This window comes from Scyliorhinus canicula, chromosome 4 (genome assembly GCF_902713615.1).
Source record: "Scyliorhinus canicula chromosome 4, sScyCan1.1, whole genome shotgun sequence".
NCBI classification, from domain to species: Eukaryota; Metazoa; Chordata; class Chondrichthyes; order Carcharhiniformes; family Scyliorhinidae; genus Scyliorhinus; species Scyliorhinus canicula.
In genome coordinates, this window is record NC_052149.1 from 209,641,939 (window position 1) to 209,659,900 (window position 17,962).

Genomic DNA, 17,962 nt, shown 5'->3' on the forward strand with positions numbered 1-17,962 from the left:
AACTATTGGTTGCGATCTTTTACTATTCACTCCCTGAAATCTTTTTATAATATTGAACCACTCCAATAGATTTCCCTTTAACTTATTTCTGTTTCAGTGTTAAAAGTCTCAATACATTTCAGCCTCCTTTATAACTATATCCTTACATTTTTGCATTATCCTAGTAAATTTCCACTGTAATTTCTAGAGGTCCAGGTTACAATTATAATGGAGTTTCCGGCACCATGTTCTAAATATGGGCTGACCAAATGGGCTGTAGAAATTTAGCATCACATATGTGCTCTTAATGCTCATATGTGCAATAAATTATATTTCTTTCTGTAAAAAACAATTAAAATGAAGAATCTCAGGTGGCAGATTGCAATAATATTCTGCTTCTTTCAGAATGTTGGCTTCAGCAACACATTCTGGTCAAAATTCCTATTGATCGTTTTCTGAGGGGATGACCATTTGTGTCCGTACGGCTTAGTGTACGTGAAACTGCTCTAGTGGGAAAAGCTTTATACAGACTAGTTTTCCCTACATATAAATAAGGGCAAGTTTTTCTTCAATTAAATCAAAATACAACTCACTACTTTCAATTCCTTTTTAATGCATCAAAATTATAACTTTGGGATAAATGAGATTTTCCCTACAGTATGTTATAGTGGCAAAATCCCTTTTATTCGTCAGTTGCACTAATAGTTTCACTGAATTTCACAGATTAATATGAAGTAAAAGAAAATCAGGTCAGTAGCCCAAAGCAGCAAAACCAACATCAATATGTAATGCCTGTCTGTCCCTGACAGAAATGGTGGAGTCCACTGGGAATGTTATTCACCTATTAAATTGAGACCTAACATGGAACAACTACATACTTGTGTAAATAATACAATGCTATTCCCTTCTGCATGTAAAATTGTTTTATTGATTTCCTATCATGATGAATATTTCTAATAATTAATTTGTTTTATTCAATTAAAATGATTAAAAGTGATATAAAACAAATGTTTGAGGCTGTATATAATACAAATTAGCACTGGAAAATGTTTCAAACATACTACTTTGATAATATGTCTTTTTTTAAAAAAGGTTTATTTAAAATTTTGACTTCATTATTATCTCAATTACCCAAAGACCTGAGCTTTGAACTTGAATTTTAATTCTGAAGGGAAATATGTCCTTAAGAAAAGGATATTGACGGAAAGATAGAAGAGCTTAGTAGAGAACTAGGCCAGGTCATAAAGTAGTACCTAAGTTATTAGAAATTGAGACAGGAAATATATTGACGTCGCTTACCAATTAGAGAGTTGTCTTTGAGTTGTCATATTGGGAAATCTTTTCTCAGGCTATTTAACAATGGCACTTTTATATAATTAACTGAGAGTGAAAGAATTGGCAAGTTGATATCAACAATTTCTCGGTAGAACTACCAAATAACACAATCTTTTTATCTTGTATATTATAATATTTGAGTGTGCCCAATCTTTCTATTCATGTAATACTTACTCAAAATTACATCCAACACTGCTAGTATATTTTGCATGCATTATCCTTTTCGTTTTTCCAGACTACATTGCTTTTATGCTTGGAAGTGTTTTTCTTTGCAGAGTTAAAATGCTATTTATTTTTCTGAAAATATTTTCCAGATTAACTTATTACATGAGCTCTTTTTGCTCTTTGGCATGTGCATAGTGACACCTGGAGTCGTGTTTTCATAAAAGTGTTTATTTTTGTGTCTTCCTAACCTGAAAATGTATTTGTAAACAATATACATAAGCAAAGAATCTTAATATTTCAACACATGGTACACATTAGATGAAAGCTAATGATTCGTTAAGATGTGGTAGTATTTATTTCTCAATGTTGAGCTCCGGCAATGTACGTACATGGCAGGCAAAAGCTGATAACTCATTCATGTTTTGTTACTATGTGCCTTAACTTTCACTGATGTATATTACACTAGATAAAAGCTAGTATAGATCTTGAAATGAATTCCCATGGAAGGGAAATGCAAACTAGAGAATTTATACTGCCAGCAGAGCAGGCAATTCAATGTTTAAGAGCAGGTGGATAGGTGATGGAGGAAATCTATTGGTTAATATCTTAGATTAATACAGTAACCACATAAATATTGTCCTTCTCCTATACATATTGAAGGCAGCAGCAAGTATGAGGACAACTTTACAAAACAAAACTATTCATTTCATGGTTTGAATTTCTATTGCAAATGAATATTATAATGGCCCATAAAACAATATCAAAATAAAGGTGAGGTTAATAGTGCTTGCTGTTATTTAAGTGCAAATGCAGCAAATCCAGGTGAAGGAAGGTGCCTGATTAAGTGAGAAGATTGCGTGGTGGCTGTTGGAGATTTTTTTGCTCAACAGTTAGCTTTGTGCAAATGACATCTCACTGTCCATCTCCCTATTGAACGATATGAAGGTTCCTGTGCCTGCACTGTAATTGAACTTGCCACACATAACTAAGTCACATCATTTCAAATCCATTACTTTTAATCATATGTTAGGTTTCAATTATTGCCAGCCAAATGCTCTGGGACTGAAAATGAACTATTACAAGTGTAGAATCTCAATCCTTCAGCTTTTGATTGTTGTTGATTTTCTTTTAATAAATTGTTGTTCTTGCTCTTTTCTTTACCTCTTATTAAAAAGATAATGTAGCTCAAACTGTTAGTGCTTGTGTTTATGCTTCACATGAGCAGAACCCTATCCAATCTACTGAATCTGAGCATTTCACCTCCCTTTTCTCTCATGTTCTTATCTGATTTCCTTCAGAAAACATTTGCCTCAACCACGTCTTCTTAGAGCAAGTATCCCACCCTAACCACTCATTCAGTAAATAAACTTCTCCTGATTTACATATTGGATTTATTAAAAACAATCATTGATTTTCCTGATGCTGAACACAAAATTCTGAATTAAAATTCCTTGCACAGTTCACTCCACAATCCTTCAATTTCATTGGTCAACAAGATAAGCAGTTCTCACTCAGATCCCAGATGCTTTGCAGAGAGTATGACATCATTTCCATCTCACACACTTCCAGCAATATAGTGCAAAATATCCTGGAGATTAAATAGAAAAGGACAAGTCTAGCTAATGATGGATCTCTACATTGATTCTTCACAGGAATTTTTCGACTATTGAGTTTGCCGTTTCATTTGGACATTCTTAACTGAGAATGGAATGGGAGACAACCCACCCCCAGTAAAACATGTCAGTAATTTGAAACACAAGCTCAGACTCCTGCAAAGTACATTTGTTAGATAGATTTTTGATAGAATAGGAGTTGAGGGGAGCAGACAGGAAAGTGGAGTTGAGACCACAACTAGATCAGTCATGATCGTATCGATTGGCAAAGCAGACTAGAAGGGCCAAATGGCCCACTTCTACCCCTAAGTCCAAGTCCCTATGTTCCCTGTACTTAATAAAGCCTGTCCAAAATGGATTTAAAGAAACAGATGACTGGTTGGTGGCATGTGAGAATGAACTGCCCATGGCTACTTGCCAACAGTAAGTCGAGAGGAGTGTGAGTCAGCAGAAAATGTGGTAAATTTTGAATAAACAGTTGTGCCATCCCGACTACATATTAAGGAATTTCTGCTTGTCTAGAATTGCCTCATCATCAGAAGTAACATGAAATCTAAACCTGTTAAAATAATTAGGAATGACTTTTATGTCATTTCTATTTTATTTAAACAATAAGTGCTAATGCCATCACCTAGGGAACAATATGGAGGAACTACTAACTCTGCTGATATGTGGAAACTGAATGACCATGCACATATCTGAAGTACTCAGAGTTAAGGATGCTATCAACTGATGTTAATTCTGCTCTGTTCCTCTGTTAGAAATAATAAATCCCTCAATATACTAGTGGCATTATTGGAACTTATGAATTGCACAAAATTTAAAATAAACAGTTTGAGAAACCAAAGCTATATTCCAATTATTACCAATTCGGATAACAATTTTTTGTGGAGCTAATTTGTTTCCACACAATCCCAGAAGCACTGTAAAGTCAGGAAATCAATTATTTATGCAGAAATCTCTGAGAATTTACGTAAAATAAATCAGTGCAAATCATCGAGTCTCCCTTATGTCGTGGGCTTCAGAGACTTTGGCAAAAATTGTATTCTGTGAAAATCATATACCCCTAATCATAATTCTATGTCACGGTTGATTTTTTTTGAAGGAAGATGCCAATAGTGGGACTTCTTTATAAAACAACCTAAATCAATACATAGTTAGAATACAAAAAAAGTTCCCCATTTTATATAATTGCGCAATGAGTAAGTAATGGGAAACTGTACAAAGTATTTGGATGCTCATTTTCCAGTGTGCTAATAATATAAAGCTTTGCAATTTATTTTCATCCATTGTGGAAATGTGCAATAACTTCTGAATTGGAATTTCTTGTAATTTGATTCTGTTGACCTTCAAAATACTTTGTTTTTAAAAATTGCAGGGAAATGCTGTGGTGATAAATTTCAAGTTGTTGAGAATATTGTGACTTTGTATGTTTGGTATGTTCCTTTTATTTAAAATAAATCTATACTTCCATTTGTCTTATTGAGGATGTCTTAAGGTTCGGGCATTAGTTGTGTCCACTTTACTCATTTTTAATCACTTTCTTTACTGTTTGCAGGTAATAAAATAGCTTTAGAACAAATATTCCTTTTTTCATTGAGGAAGGGGCTGATTACACTGTTGTGTATATGTGTGGGTGGGGAGGGGCGCGACTAGGGGGATTTATACAGTAACTTCATTGCAGTGTTAATGTAAGCCTACTTGTGACAGTAATAAAGATGATGATTATTATTATAGTGACTGGTGGGGGAGAGAGGCTGGTTACACTGCGTGAGGTATATGGGGTGTTGATTAAAATGTGTGTCTCGGAGTGTTGAAGAGGGGCTGAATATAGAAGGCTGCAAGATTCACCGGTTTCGCCGCCATTTCAAGATTCCCAAGACTGCAATAGACTTCACTCAGTGGTGAAACTGGCTCTATGGTAGCAGCCCCTATTGCTTATAAACTGTAAAGGCTACCATCGCATCAATGTGCAACTGATGTGTGATCATCGGAGACACATCCTGAGCATGTGTGCATGCTACCCTGGAGTTCCCATGAATCCTATCCTGAGTCATTCCCAGATGCCTGGGATTTTTGAGGGGCCAGATAGTCTGCGAGGATGCCTGCTTGGGGATAAAGGGTTTCCACTTAAACACTGGCTGATGACACCAGTGAGTCACCCTCACATTTGTGCTGAGGAGAGGTACAAGGCTGTTTACAACTCCACATGCCCCTTGACAGAGCCAACCATAGGGCTTCTGAAGATACACTTCAGATGTTTTGGACTGCTCAGCTGGATCATTGCAATACACACTCAATAGGGTTTTCCTGCATGACCACTGTGTTGTGCACTTCGCAATCTGGCTATGCAAAGAGGCGAGTCCTTGCTAGGGGGGAAACTTGGAGGAGGATGCATGCTAATTGAAGGATGAAGATCTGCAGGCCCAGGAAGCTCAGGGGGCTGTTGAAAGTCAGAAAGAGCGTGATGATGCCATTGAGGGAGGAAGTCGTGGGAGATATTCCTGTGATTCCAAGAGGACCAGAGTTAAGTGAGGCCAGATGGCCACATCTCTCCTGGCCGTCAAAGCCATTCCCTTTCATCTGAGGTGTTGTCCAATCAATTGCTGAGAGTGCATGTTGGGATCTACCACTGAGGAGTTCCAAATGCTGTGAGAGAATCACTGCTGATAAACTGCCCTCATCAATGGTGTTCTTTGTGGAAGAAGGGTTTTAAACAGCTCCATCATCCACTTAAAAGATTTAAACACATCTCACTGACAATATAGAAGGGTAAGGAGATTAATGCAGCCGAGGCTGACATCACATGAATCTTAATCTTAGAGTGGGACACTGTCACTGGGTGGAACGATGGTTAAATCTTGGCAAAAGAGGATTCCAAAGTATAAACTCACAACACCTTCAGTTGACCAGTACATTCACAAATCCATCCAATGAGTTTCAATAGGTGCAATTTATTGAGAGTGATAGCACACCTATGAACCAGAAGTGACATCACCATTTAAAAACTACCCTAACTCTACCAATAAGCCCAGGTGCAGCCTCGACATCTGCAGCAGAGGTGGAGGCAGCCTGCTGATGGCTTCACCCTAATGCCTGCGATGACTTCGGTGGCCGCTCTCTGGTGGCCCAAAGCCTGGAGGGCCCCGGACAGATAGAGATCTCCTGCTCAGGGGCGGAAGCGACTTGCTGGCCTGCGTTGCTAGAGTGGATGTGGGCACAGGCAGAGGACAATGTGAGATGCTGCACATACTTGGTTTGTTGTAAGGAGAAGCTGACAGGGTGTCCAGCTGACGATCATCCTCCCTCTGTATGCCCATGGGCCCTGACCTGACCCCTGCTGGAGATGCTGCACCAGGATGGAGGTCAAGGTGCCTCATCCCCATGTCACCTAAGCCGGATGGTGCCCACCAGGATATGTCAGCGTGGAGTGCAAGGCCCAGCGCAAATCCAGCAAGACTTGCTGGACCGACATCTCTATGGCGGTCGGCACCTTTCCATAGTGGAATGAAGGTGCTCACATATTGGAGTCATGGCATTGGATAGGATGCAGATGGACTTCTCCATCATTCATTCCAGTTTGCCGGGTGACTGCTGAATCTCTACCTGATGTTTTGCCACCTGTCAATGGATTCCATCATTGAATTGGCAGATGTTTCCAGAGGCTCTTCATCTGACTAGACTGAATGGGTCCCTCAGCTTTCACTATCTCCAATGGCTGTGTGACGTGTCAGTGAGGTGTTCTCCAGAAAATGACTCGGAGTCTAATCTAGAGCTGTGTCCCACTGAGGTGTGTGTCTCTGCGCTGGTGGGGGGTATGGGGTGAGCATTGTGTGTAATCTTTGTGAGCCTCCTTCTCAGATGTGGTCTGGGAGCTTGAATTGCTGCTCAACTGCGTGGAGGGCTTCAATCTTCTGCTGACTATAAAATAGAGAATAGACTTTTAGTTGTGTGGCATGAGCTATATACGACTACATGTGAATCATTGTGAATGTCAGGACTTGCTGATCTGTACTACATTGTTGGGATAGGCTGATTTCCCCTTCTCCACAAGAGGGATCCCAGTCCTCCTAGCAAGCTCGCCTGCGGCCTCCTTGAATTAAACAAGGGCAATGATCTTGGCCATCCCTTCCCTGCCTGGGCTGATCTCACGCTTTTGTGCCAGTTTGGCTTGTATGAAGATGAAAGAAAGATCAGAGGGAATGGAGCAGAGTTGTGCAAAGTACATGTGCACCCTGTGTGTGGTATGTCCTCTCCAGAAAGCCCAAAAATGTGAGCAACATGATAGATAGGATGTTGGTGATGTGACAGTCTCCGTGTGAGAATTAATGTTTTTAAAAAAATATTTTCAATCAGGACATTTTCATTTTATAAACAAAACACACTCACCATACATTGTAGAATTCTCATTATAAACAACCCACCTACCATACCTCCTTAAATGCCCATTATATATTTACAATACAAGCCCCCCTCCTCCCACTGATGACTACCAATTCTTGAAGAAGGAGATGGACAGCCTCTACCTCGAGTAGAACCCACTCCTCCGACATCCGAGTGGCAAATTTTATCTTCTCCAAATGCAGAAATTCCAAAAGGCCACGCACCAAGACAGTAGCCCATCGCAGCTCCGGAGCCGGCCACCTTAGCAAAATCCTCCTCCGAGCTTTCAGTGAGGCAATGCCCAAAACATCAGCCTTTCTCCCCTCCTGCTCTCCCCGTTCATCCAATACCTCAAATATCGCGACTCGCCATTGCTCGGGACCATCGTTGCCTATTAAATCTCCAACATTATCCCCGAAAAGGACTCTCAAAGTCCCGCCAATTTCGGACCAGGAAATGTGGGTATGGTTCGCTGGCCCCCTTCAGCGCTCGCATTTGTCCTCCATCTCTGGGAATAACCCATTCATTAGACTCTTTGTCATATGTGCTCCGTGCACCACTTTAAAATGAATCAAGTTCAATCACGTACATGAGGAGGCCAAGCTTATACTACGTAAAGCCTCACTCCACATCCCCCCTCGAATGCACTGCCCAGCTCCTCCTCCCACTTCCACTTTATCTCCTCCAGTGAGGCTCTCTCCCTCACGTTTCAGCTGCTTAGAAATATCGGAGATCTTACCCTCTCCTATCTCATCCTCAGGAAAAGTTTTTTACAGCAACAAAGGGGGCGGTAACCACGGAAACGTGGACAGCCCGTTCCTCACAAATTCCTAACCTATAAGTACCGGAACCCCTTCCCCACCCCCTGCCCCCGGGAGCTGAAACCTTTCTACCAATTCTCACAATTCTGCAAATCTACCCTCCACAAATAAATCTCTAACCCTCTTAATCCCCTCCCATTCCCAAACCCTGTATGTTGAACCCAACCCTACTGGAAAAAACCTATGGGGCGGAATTCCCAGTTAACCGACGGCGAAATCGGGAAATACGTTTGGGCGGAGAATAGCTTCTGACGCCAAATCGCGATTCTCCGTCACCAAAACAGTTTCAATGCGTTTCACTCCGCACGTACAGTAGACGCAGTTTGCATAAAATTGGCGGGCCCGACCCGATATTCTCCAGGACCTTGGCGATTCTCCGCCCCCAATTGGCCAAGTTCATTTGTCCTTTGAAAAACTGTGAAACCAGCATGGTGGCTGCTGAGGGAGAGAGAGGGGGAACGGAAGGTGTCCAACATCGCCATAGTTTGCTGACAGTTGTGTCGCTGGCCGGGGTGTTTCTGCCAGGGTTGAGAGGTGTAGTGGGGGGTGGCCACGGGGTCGGCTGTGGGGTCGGGGTGGATGGACACAGAACACCATTGCCACAGCCGGCAAGGCAGCCATGCAGTTGAGCACACAACCAACAGACCACTTTGAACCTCGTACCACGGGTCATATCGGTAACCCCCCCAGGGCACCTCCCTCCCCCGGGTTCCCTCTGGCCCCAGCCGACCCATCAGCGGGACGGGTGCGCTCCAGCACAACTGGTGCCACCTTTTTGGCTGGGATAAGTATTTGTATACATAATGTGTATGTGTGGCTGCAGCTTGTCAGCCTCCCGAGTGTCGATCACGGGCCTGGTGAAGCCCGCACCATTTTTAATTGGAATCGATTATATTCCACGTGGTACGGGTGTTAGCCCCCAACGGTAGCAGAATCGGTCCAGGTCCGGCGCCGTTTTTCTGTCGTAGAAGTCCACGGATTCTGGGTTGGCTTTGTGGTATTATAAGAACATAAGAACATAAGAACTAGGAGCAGGAGTAGGCCATCTGGCCCCTCGAGCCTGCTCCGCCATTCAATTAGATCATGGCTGATCTTTTGTGGACTCAGCTCCACTTTCCGGCCCGAACACCATAACCCTTAATCCCTTTATTCTTCAAAAAACTATCTATCTTTACCTTAAAAACATGTAATGAAGGAGCCTCAACTGCTTCACTGGGCAAGGAATTCCACAGATTCACAACCCTTTGGGTGAAGAAGTTCCTCCTAAACTCAGTTCTAAATCTACTTCCCCTTATTTTGAGGCTATGCCCCCTAGTTCTGCTGTCACCCGCCAGTGGAAACAACCTGCCCCTAGTGGAAACAACTAATCATAGTCATTATGATGGTTATCATAACCATCAGCATTACAAGGGTTAATGTAGTACCGTGAATAGCCACTAGAGGGAGCTGCAAATACCACTACATAAAGCAATGATGCTGGACCTTAGGGAAGGAGTAAGCGTGAGACAGCTAGAGAAAAGTCATCAGAGCAGTTAATGTGAGAAGGTTAGATTATAGTTATACAGTGAGTGAGATTAGCAGTAAGTGTGTGTAGTTAGATGTTATTGATCAATTCTGTATTCTAAAAGGACTGAGTGTCAAAACCCAGTTTAGTAGTGCAAATAAAATCATAGCTTTATTTAAGTAAAAGCTATACTGCGGTCTTAGTGGAGCACAAGGCAATCCATCCTAAATAAGTAACACAAAGAACACCACAGGCGTCGGCACTTAGTCTCAGAAACAAATCACGCCCACGATTTCCACATATTTGTGCCCACAGCAACATTTCCTCCAGGTTAAAATGTTGCTGGACGTGATTCCAAACTCTTAATAAGGCAACTACCAGACTCGTAGCGTATTTGGCCCTCACCAATATCCTCAGACTTGTCCCTATGCATGAAGCTTCCTCTATTCCGCCCCTGAACCGACCATCGCTCCACGACCAATTACCGAACCTTACCGAACCTCTCAACATTTGCTGCCCAATAAGAATTAATCAAATACAGCGGCGCCAACAATCTCCCCCCCCCCCCCGAACGCCTGTCCCTCTTCAAAATGGTTCTCCAGATCCGGAGCACCTTGCCTGCTCGCACAAAGGCTGAAATCATCACTACCAAAAAAATCCTACCAAAAAAAGATTTAGGTTGGAAAATTGTGAGATTCAGGAAAAGAAATGAAAATTTCGGAAGGATCGTCATTTTCACTGTTAGAAACCACCCTGCAAGAGTTAATGGGGGAACATCCCACCTCGTTAAATCCTCCTTCACCCCTTCTACCAGTTTGGCCACATTCAACTTGTCCAACAGAGCCCAGCTATGTGCCACCTGTATACCCAGATTCCAGAAACACGGCCTGACCAGTCGGAATGGCAATTTCTCCAGGCCCCTATCTTGTCTCTGGAAACTTATCGGAACACCTCACTCTTTCCCATGTTTAGTTTGTACCCTAAAAAGAGCCTAACTTATTCAGCATCTCCACAATTCTGCTCAGACTGCAGATCGGGTCTGTCACACATACCATTAATTCGTCCAGATAAAGGAACATTTGGTGTTCCATACCCTCCTCTATATTCCCCTCCACTTCGTCGATGACCAAAGCGTAATCACCAGTGGCTCAATCACCAACCCAAAAAGTAACAGGGAGAGTGGGCATTCTTGCCTTGTACCCCTGTGAAATCGAAGATACCTCAAACTTATTGTGTTAGTGCGAACACTAGTTGTTGGAGCCCCAGACAACAGCCTAATCCAGGCAATTAACCCCGGTCCACACACAAACCGCCCCAACAATTCAAAAAGATGATCCTATTTAACCCGGTCGAACTCTTTCTCCCCGTCTATGGAGATTATTACCTCCATTTTCTGACCAGTCGATGGCATCATTACTACATTCAATAACCTTTTTATATCCCTTCGCAAGCCCGTCTTTTTCTTCATTTTTCCAATTAAGGGGCAATTTAGCGTGGCCAATCCACCCAACCTGTGCTCACTCACAATGTTCATGCTCAAGTTTTTCCTGCAAAGGGACAGATGGGGAGAATGTAGGCAGGATACCTGCCGGTTCAGATGGTAGAGGTGTCAAGGCTGTGTGAAGAGGTGAGTGGGAGACATGAGGATGCATATTTACCATGGTTGCGCAAAGTCGGTCATTCATCTTCTTGCGGCACTGTTCCTCCATCCTCTTCTGCAGTAAGCTGACACTCACAAGGTTGCCACTGCCTCAAAAGATTGGTGACCTTGGTGAATGGGCATCTGCGGGAATGCTGGTATATGATATTATTATGGGCAGCATGGTAGCACAATGGTTAGCTCCAGGTTCGATTCCAGCTTGGGTCACTGTCTGTGCGGAGTCTGCACGTTCTTCCCGTGTCTGCGTGGGTTTCCTCTGGGTGCACCGGTTTCCTCCCACAGTCCAAAGATGTGCAGGTTATGTGGATTGGCCATGACAAATTGTCCTTAGGTTAGGTGGGGTGACGGGGTTACGGGGATTGGGTGGAGGTGTGGGCTTAAGTAGGTACTCTTTCCAAGAGCCGGTGCAGAATTGATGGCCAGATCATTCTATGATTCCGCCTCTGCTGCAGATCACCCAGGAGTTTGGTCAGGGCTCCCTCGGAGAATCTTGGCATTGGCTTCCTGACTTCCCCTCTCTACTGGATCTGGAGCGACTGCTGAAGAAGAAGGCACACTGGAGACATTGAGGGCCCCATAGAGAGGCCAGCGTTTATATGAAGCTCCTCAGTGATTGCAGATATTGAGTTGTCCTGGGGCGAGCAAATCAGTGGTAGGCTGCCACGAGCGTGGGTGACTCACGTGATTAAAAATTATTGTTTAAGAGGGTTAATATTCCATGTGATTTCCCTATGGCCAGCGCTGGCAGAATCCGTACCTTTTTCTCACCAGAACCAACACTTTGCCAAAATATGGTAAAATTCCATCTTCCACCCAAAATCTTTCATAAGTTTAAAGAACTCAGTTAGAAAATCCCAATGCCTTTTTTTTCAAGAGCCACAGCATGTTAATACCTTTCTTATATGCATACCCCTAATTTCTGATGTCATCCCTGAAAATCACATCTCCAAGGCCTCAATATCCTTTTTTTACAAATTGGAGACCAGAATTGTCTGCAGTACTCTAAGGCCTGGAATCGGGAAGTCCTACCCCCAAACCCGGCACCCACCATTGTCAGCAGAGGTGGAGGGGCAGGATCTATCTGCCCCATTCACAATTTACAAAACCTTAAGGCTGCCATTATAGAATTAATGCTACTTGACTGCTTCCAAAACCAATCATTATTTCAGTTTGATTGGCAGTGATAAAAGAGATTAGCATCTTTTGTGTGGGACAATGAATACAAATGTTTGTTTTATAAGGGATTAAGACCTTGATGGGATTTAAATATATTGAGTAGATTTTTATCAATTGGGCTGCTTTTTAATATAGTGACGTCCATAATGGATACTTGGAACTTTCTTTTATTTCCTCTCACCACAGCTGCTGAATACTGGGTGAATTAGCATGGAGGATGTCAGGGCAACGTATTGTGGATAGGGTCACATGGGTTGATACTAAGTTGGCATAGAGGCCTTGAGGAGCCATTGGGTTGTGTGGGAGTCATAGGTTGGCAGCGGTTGCCACTAATTTGGCACAACGTCAGATACAAGAGTATGTTTACAGTCTATCAAATAACCAAGTCCGATACCTGGAGTCCAAATCTCAGACAATGGTGGCAGCCATGTAGACATTGATGTTAAACAAAAACATATCAGTGTTATCGCAGGAACCAATGAGTAGAAACATTTAAAAGCAGCTCAAAATATTTTGGCAGAAGAAGAAGGCACCCTGGAGACACTGAGAGTCCAGCAGTCAGAGTTCTGGAAAAAACATTTTCCCCAGTACCAAATAGCATCAGGTCTTCACAAAAAGGAGCCAAAGCTTTAAGTTAATTCCTTTTCTTTATTCAATAAGTCCAGTAGAAAATGATGTCCTCCAAAGATTGAATGTGCAGGAGTCAACTGCATAATTTGACTCCATTCTTAAAGCCTTTGATACAAAGAACAATGAACAAAAAACAATACAGCACATGAACAGGCCCTTTGGCCCTCCAAACCTGCACCGATCATGGTACCTGCCTAAACTAAAACCGTTTGCACTTACGGAGTCCGTATCCTTCTATTCCAACCCTATTCATATATTTGTCTAGATGTCCCTTAAATGCCGCTATCGTACCTGGTTTCTCCCCCCACCCCAGGCAGCTCGTTCCATATATTTAACACCCTCTGTGTAAAAATCTTGTCTCGCACACCGTTCTAAACTTTTCCCCACGCACTTTAAATTTATGCCCCCTCGTACTTGACTCTCCTACCCTCGGAAAGAGCATCTGCATATCCACTTTGTCCATTCCACTCATAATCTTGCAGACCTCTATCAGGTCACCTCTCAACCTCCGTCTTTCCAGTGAGAACAGGCCAAATTCATCTAACCTCTCCTCATAGCTAATGTCCTCCATGCCAGGCAACATCCTAGTAAATTGCTTCAGTACCCTCTCCAAAGCATCCACATCCTTCTGGTAGTGTGGTGACCAGAATTGTACACAATATTCCAAATGAGGCCTAGCTAAGATCCTGTACAGCTGCATTTTTTATATTCAATGCCCCAACCGGTGAAGGCCGGCATGCCGTATGCCTTCTTGACCACCTTATCCACAAGCGTTGCCACTTTCAGTGATTGGTGGACATGCCTGTAAGTACTCGCAAGAGTTCTACCATTTATTGTGTAATTCCTACATGCATTGGACCTTCCATAGTGTATTACCTCACACTTGTATGGATTAAATTCCATCTGCCATTTTTCCGCCCAAAACTCCAACCAGTTTATATCCTGCTGTATCCTCCGACAATCCTCTTCACTATCCGTAACTCCACCAATTTTTATGTCATCTCCGAACTTACTAAGCAGACTAGCTACATTTTCTTTCAAATCACTTATATACACCACAAACAACAAAGGCCCCAGAACTGATCCCTGTGGAACGTCGCTAGTCACAGCTTTCCATTCAGAAAAGCACCCTTCTCCTGCTACTCTTTGCCTTCTGTGACTGAGCCAGTTCTGTATCCATCTTGCCATCTCACTTCTGATCCCATGTGACTTCACCTTTTGTACTAGTCTACCATGAGGTACCTTGTCAAAGGCTTTACTGAAGTCCATGTATACAACATCCACTGCCTTTCCCTCATCTATCATCTTTATCACTTCCTTGAAAAACTTGATCAAATTAGAGAGGCACACCTCCCCTTCACAAAATCATGCTGTCCATCACTAATAAGTCCATTTGTTTCCAAATGTGAGTAAATCCTACCTCTAAGAAACTTTTCCAATAGTTTCCCTACCACTGACGTAAGGCTCACCGGCCTATAATTTCCTGGATTACCCCTGCTGCACTTCTTAAACAATGGAACAACATTGGCTACTCTCCAGTCCTCTGAAAACTTCACTTGTACACAAGGCTGCGTACTTAGCCCCCTACTCTACTCCCTGTACACACACGACTGCATGGCAAAACTTGGTTCCAACTCCATCTACAAGTTTGCTGACGACACGACCATAGTGGGCCGGATCTCGAATAACGACGAGTCCGAATACAGGAGGGAGATAGAGAACCTAGTGGAGTGGTGCAGCGACAACAATCTCTCCCTTAATGCCAGCAAAACTAAAGAGCTGGTCATCGACTTCAGGAAGCAAAGTACTGTACACACCCCTGTCAGCATCAACGGAGCCGAGGTAGAGATGGTGAGCAGTTTCAAATTCCTAGGGGTGCACATCACCAAAAATCTATCCTGGTGCACTCATGTCGACGCTATCACCAAGAAAGCACAACAGCGCCTTTACTTCCTCAGGAAACTAAGGAAATTTGACATGTCCACATTAACCCTTACCAACTTTTACAGATGCACTATAGAGAGCATCCTATCGGGCTGCATCACAGCCTGGTATGGCAACTGCTCGGCCAAGGACCGCAAGGAACATCAGAGAGTCGTGAATACCGCCCAGTCCATCACACGAACCTGCCTCCCATCCATTGATTCCATCTACACCTCCCGCTGCCGGGGGAAAGCAGGCAGCATAATCAAGGATCCCTCCCACCCGGCTTACTCACTTTTCCAACTTCTTCCATCGGGCAGGAGATTCAGAAGTCTGAGAACACGGACGAACAGACTCAAAAACAGCTTCTTCCCCACTGTCACCAGACTCCTAAATGACCCTCTTATGGACTGACCTCATTAACACTACACCCTGTATGCTTCAACCGATGCCAATGCTTATGTAGTTACATTGTATATCTTGTGTTGCCCTATTATGTATTCTCATGTATTTTCTTGAATTCTGTTTAATTCCCTTTTCTTCCCATGTACTGAATGATCTGTTGAGCTGCTTGCAGAAAAATACTTTTCACTGTACCACGGTACACGTGACAATAAACAAATCCAATCCAATCCAATCCAATGAGGATACAAGATTATTGTCAAGGCCCCAGCAATTTCCTCCCTTGCCTCCCACAATATTCTGGGGTAGATCTCATCAGGCCCTGGGGACTCATCTACTTTAATATTTTTAAAGATGCCCAACACCTCCTCTTTATTAATATCAACATGACTCAGAATATCTACACATTCTACCCTATACTCCTCATCCACCAATTTCTTCTCTTTGGTGAATACTGAGGCAAAGTATTAATTTAGTACCTCTCCCATTTCCTTTGGTTCCATACATAGGTTCCCTCCAATTTCGGTGCATGGACCAATCTTCCTGGCTACCCTCTTGCTCTTTAAAGATGTATAAAATGCCTTCGGATTTTCCTAAATCCTGTTTGCTAATGACATTTCATGACCACTTTTAGCCTTCCTAATTCCTACCTTAAGTTCCTTCCTACTTGTTTTATATTCTTCAAGGGCTTCATTTGTCCTATGCCTTTAGACCTTATGAATGCTTCCTTTTTCTTTCTGACAAGATTCATAATATCCCTTGTTATCCAGAATTCCGTATACTTGCCACCCTTATCTTTCGTCCTCACAGGTACATGCCGGTCCTGAATTCTAATCATCTGACATTTGAAAGCTTCCCACATGCCTGATGTTGATTTTCCCTCAAACAGCCTTGTCCAGTCAACACTCTCCAGATCCTGCCTAATGCTGTTGTAATTAGCCTTCCCCCAGTCTAACACCTTCAACCAAGGACCACTCTTGTCCTTTTCCATAAGCAGCTTAAAACTTACAGAATTATGATCACTGTTCCCGAAATGATCTCCGATTGAAGCTTCGATCACCTGGCCGGGCTCATTTTCCAGCACCACAACTAATATGGCCCCTTCCCAAGTTGGGCTATTTACATATGGTTTCAAGAAACCCTCCTGGATGCTCCTTACAAATTCTGCTCCATCCATGCCTTTAGCAGGAAGTGTATCCCAGTTAATAAAGGGAAAGTTAAAATCACCCACCGTGACAACCCTAGTGTTTATGCATCTTTCCAAGATCTGTCTGCATATGTGCTCCTCTATCTCCAGCTGGCTGTTAGGAGGTCTGTAGTAAACCCCCAACATTGTGACACCACCCTTCCTATTCCAGAGCTCTACCCAGATTGCCTCGCTGCCTGAACCTTCCAAGATGTCCTCCCTCAGCACAGCTGTGATATTCTCCTTAACCAATAATGCAACTCTCCCACCCCTTTTGCATCCCCCTCTATCCTGCCTGAAACATCTAAATCCTGGAATATTTAATTGCCAATCCTGTCCCTCTTTCAACCAAGTTTCTCTAATAGCAACAACATCATAATTCCACGTACGAATCCAAGCTCTAAGGTCACCTGTCTTACCTGAAATACTCCTTGCATTGAAACTAATGCACTTCAACCCACCAGCCCCGCTGTGTTGACCAACCACTCCCTGCTCTTCCTCTTAATCTTACTGGCCTTAGTCTGTAGCTCTCCCTCAGTTATTTCTCCCGCTGCCCTACTGCTCTGGTCCCCCCCCCCCTCCCCCTCCCCACCATACGAGGCAGTTCAGTCTGTTTCTCTGCCTTCTACTTTTCTCCTTACTAGCATTTGTTTCTGTCCCCTTTTTACTGCCCTCTGACTTTGTGCATTGGTTCCCATTCCCTACCACATTGGTTTTAACCCTCCACAACAGCGCTAGATACATTTTTGAATTCCCCATGGAATCCCATTATCAAACAGGTTGTTCAGTGCGTGATGAGACCCGAATCAGGTTCCAAATTTGGGGTGACTCCGAGGCTTCATATGACTCCATAGATTGTGTAGGTCTATGGGAAGTGGCCCTGACCTGTAGCCTGCCAAACAAAGCGAAAGTGTGGGAAACTCCATGCTGGAAGTCATTTTGAGATTCTTGCATTGCAACATAAAAACCCAGCATAGCCGCCAATTCTACCCAGCAGGGGGAGCGTGTCATTCTTCCAGTGTGACAACACTGGACATTGCAGGCATTTCTGAAAAACTTGTAATTTAAATCGAATTCAAAGACCATAAAGTATTTATGAAACATTCCTTCCAAGAAATTGAAGGTCAAGATAATTCAGACCAATAATCAGTTATAGTCCATGTTCAATACTTTAATACTACTTTT

General features: G+C 43.0%; 1 protein-coding gene across 2 annotated transcripts in view; it reads left to right on the top strand.

Moving 5' to 3' along the window:
• The window catches only part of LOC119965347 (gamma-aminobutyric acid receptor subunit alpha-6-like), a 120,161-nt gene that overhangs the window by 47,965 nt on the left and 54,234 nt on the right, over nucleotides 1-17,962 (top strand). The window lies entirely within an intron of this gene.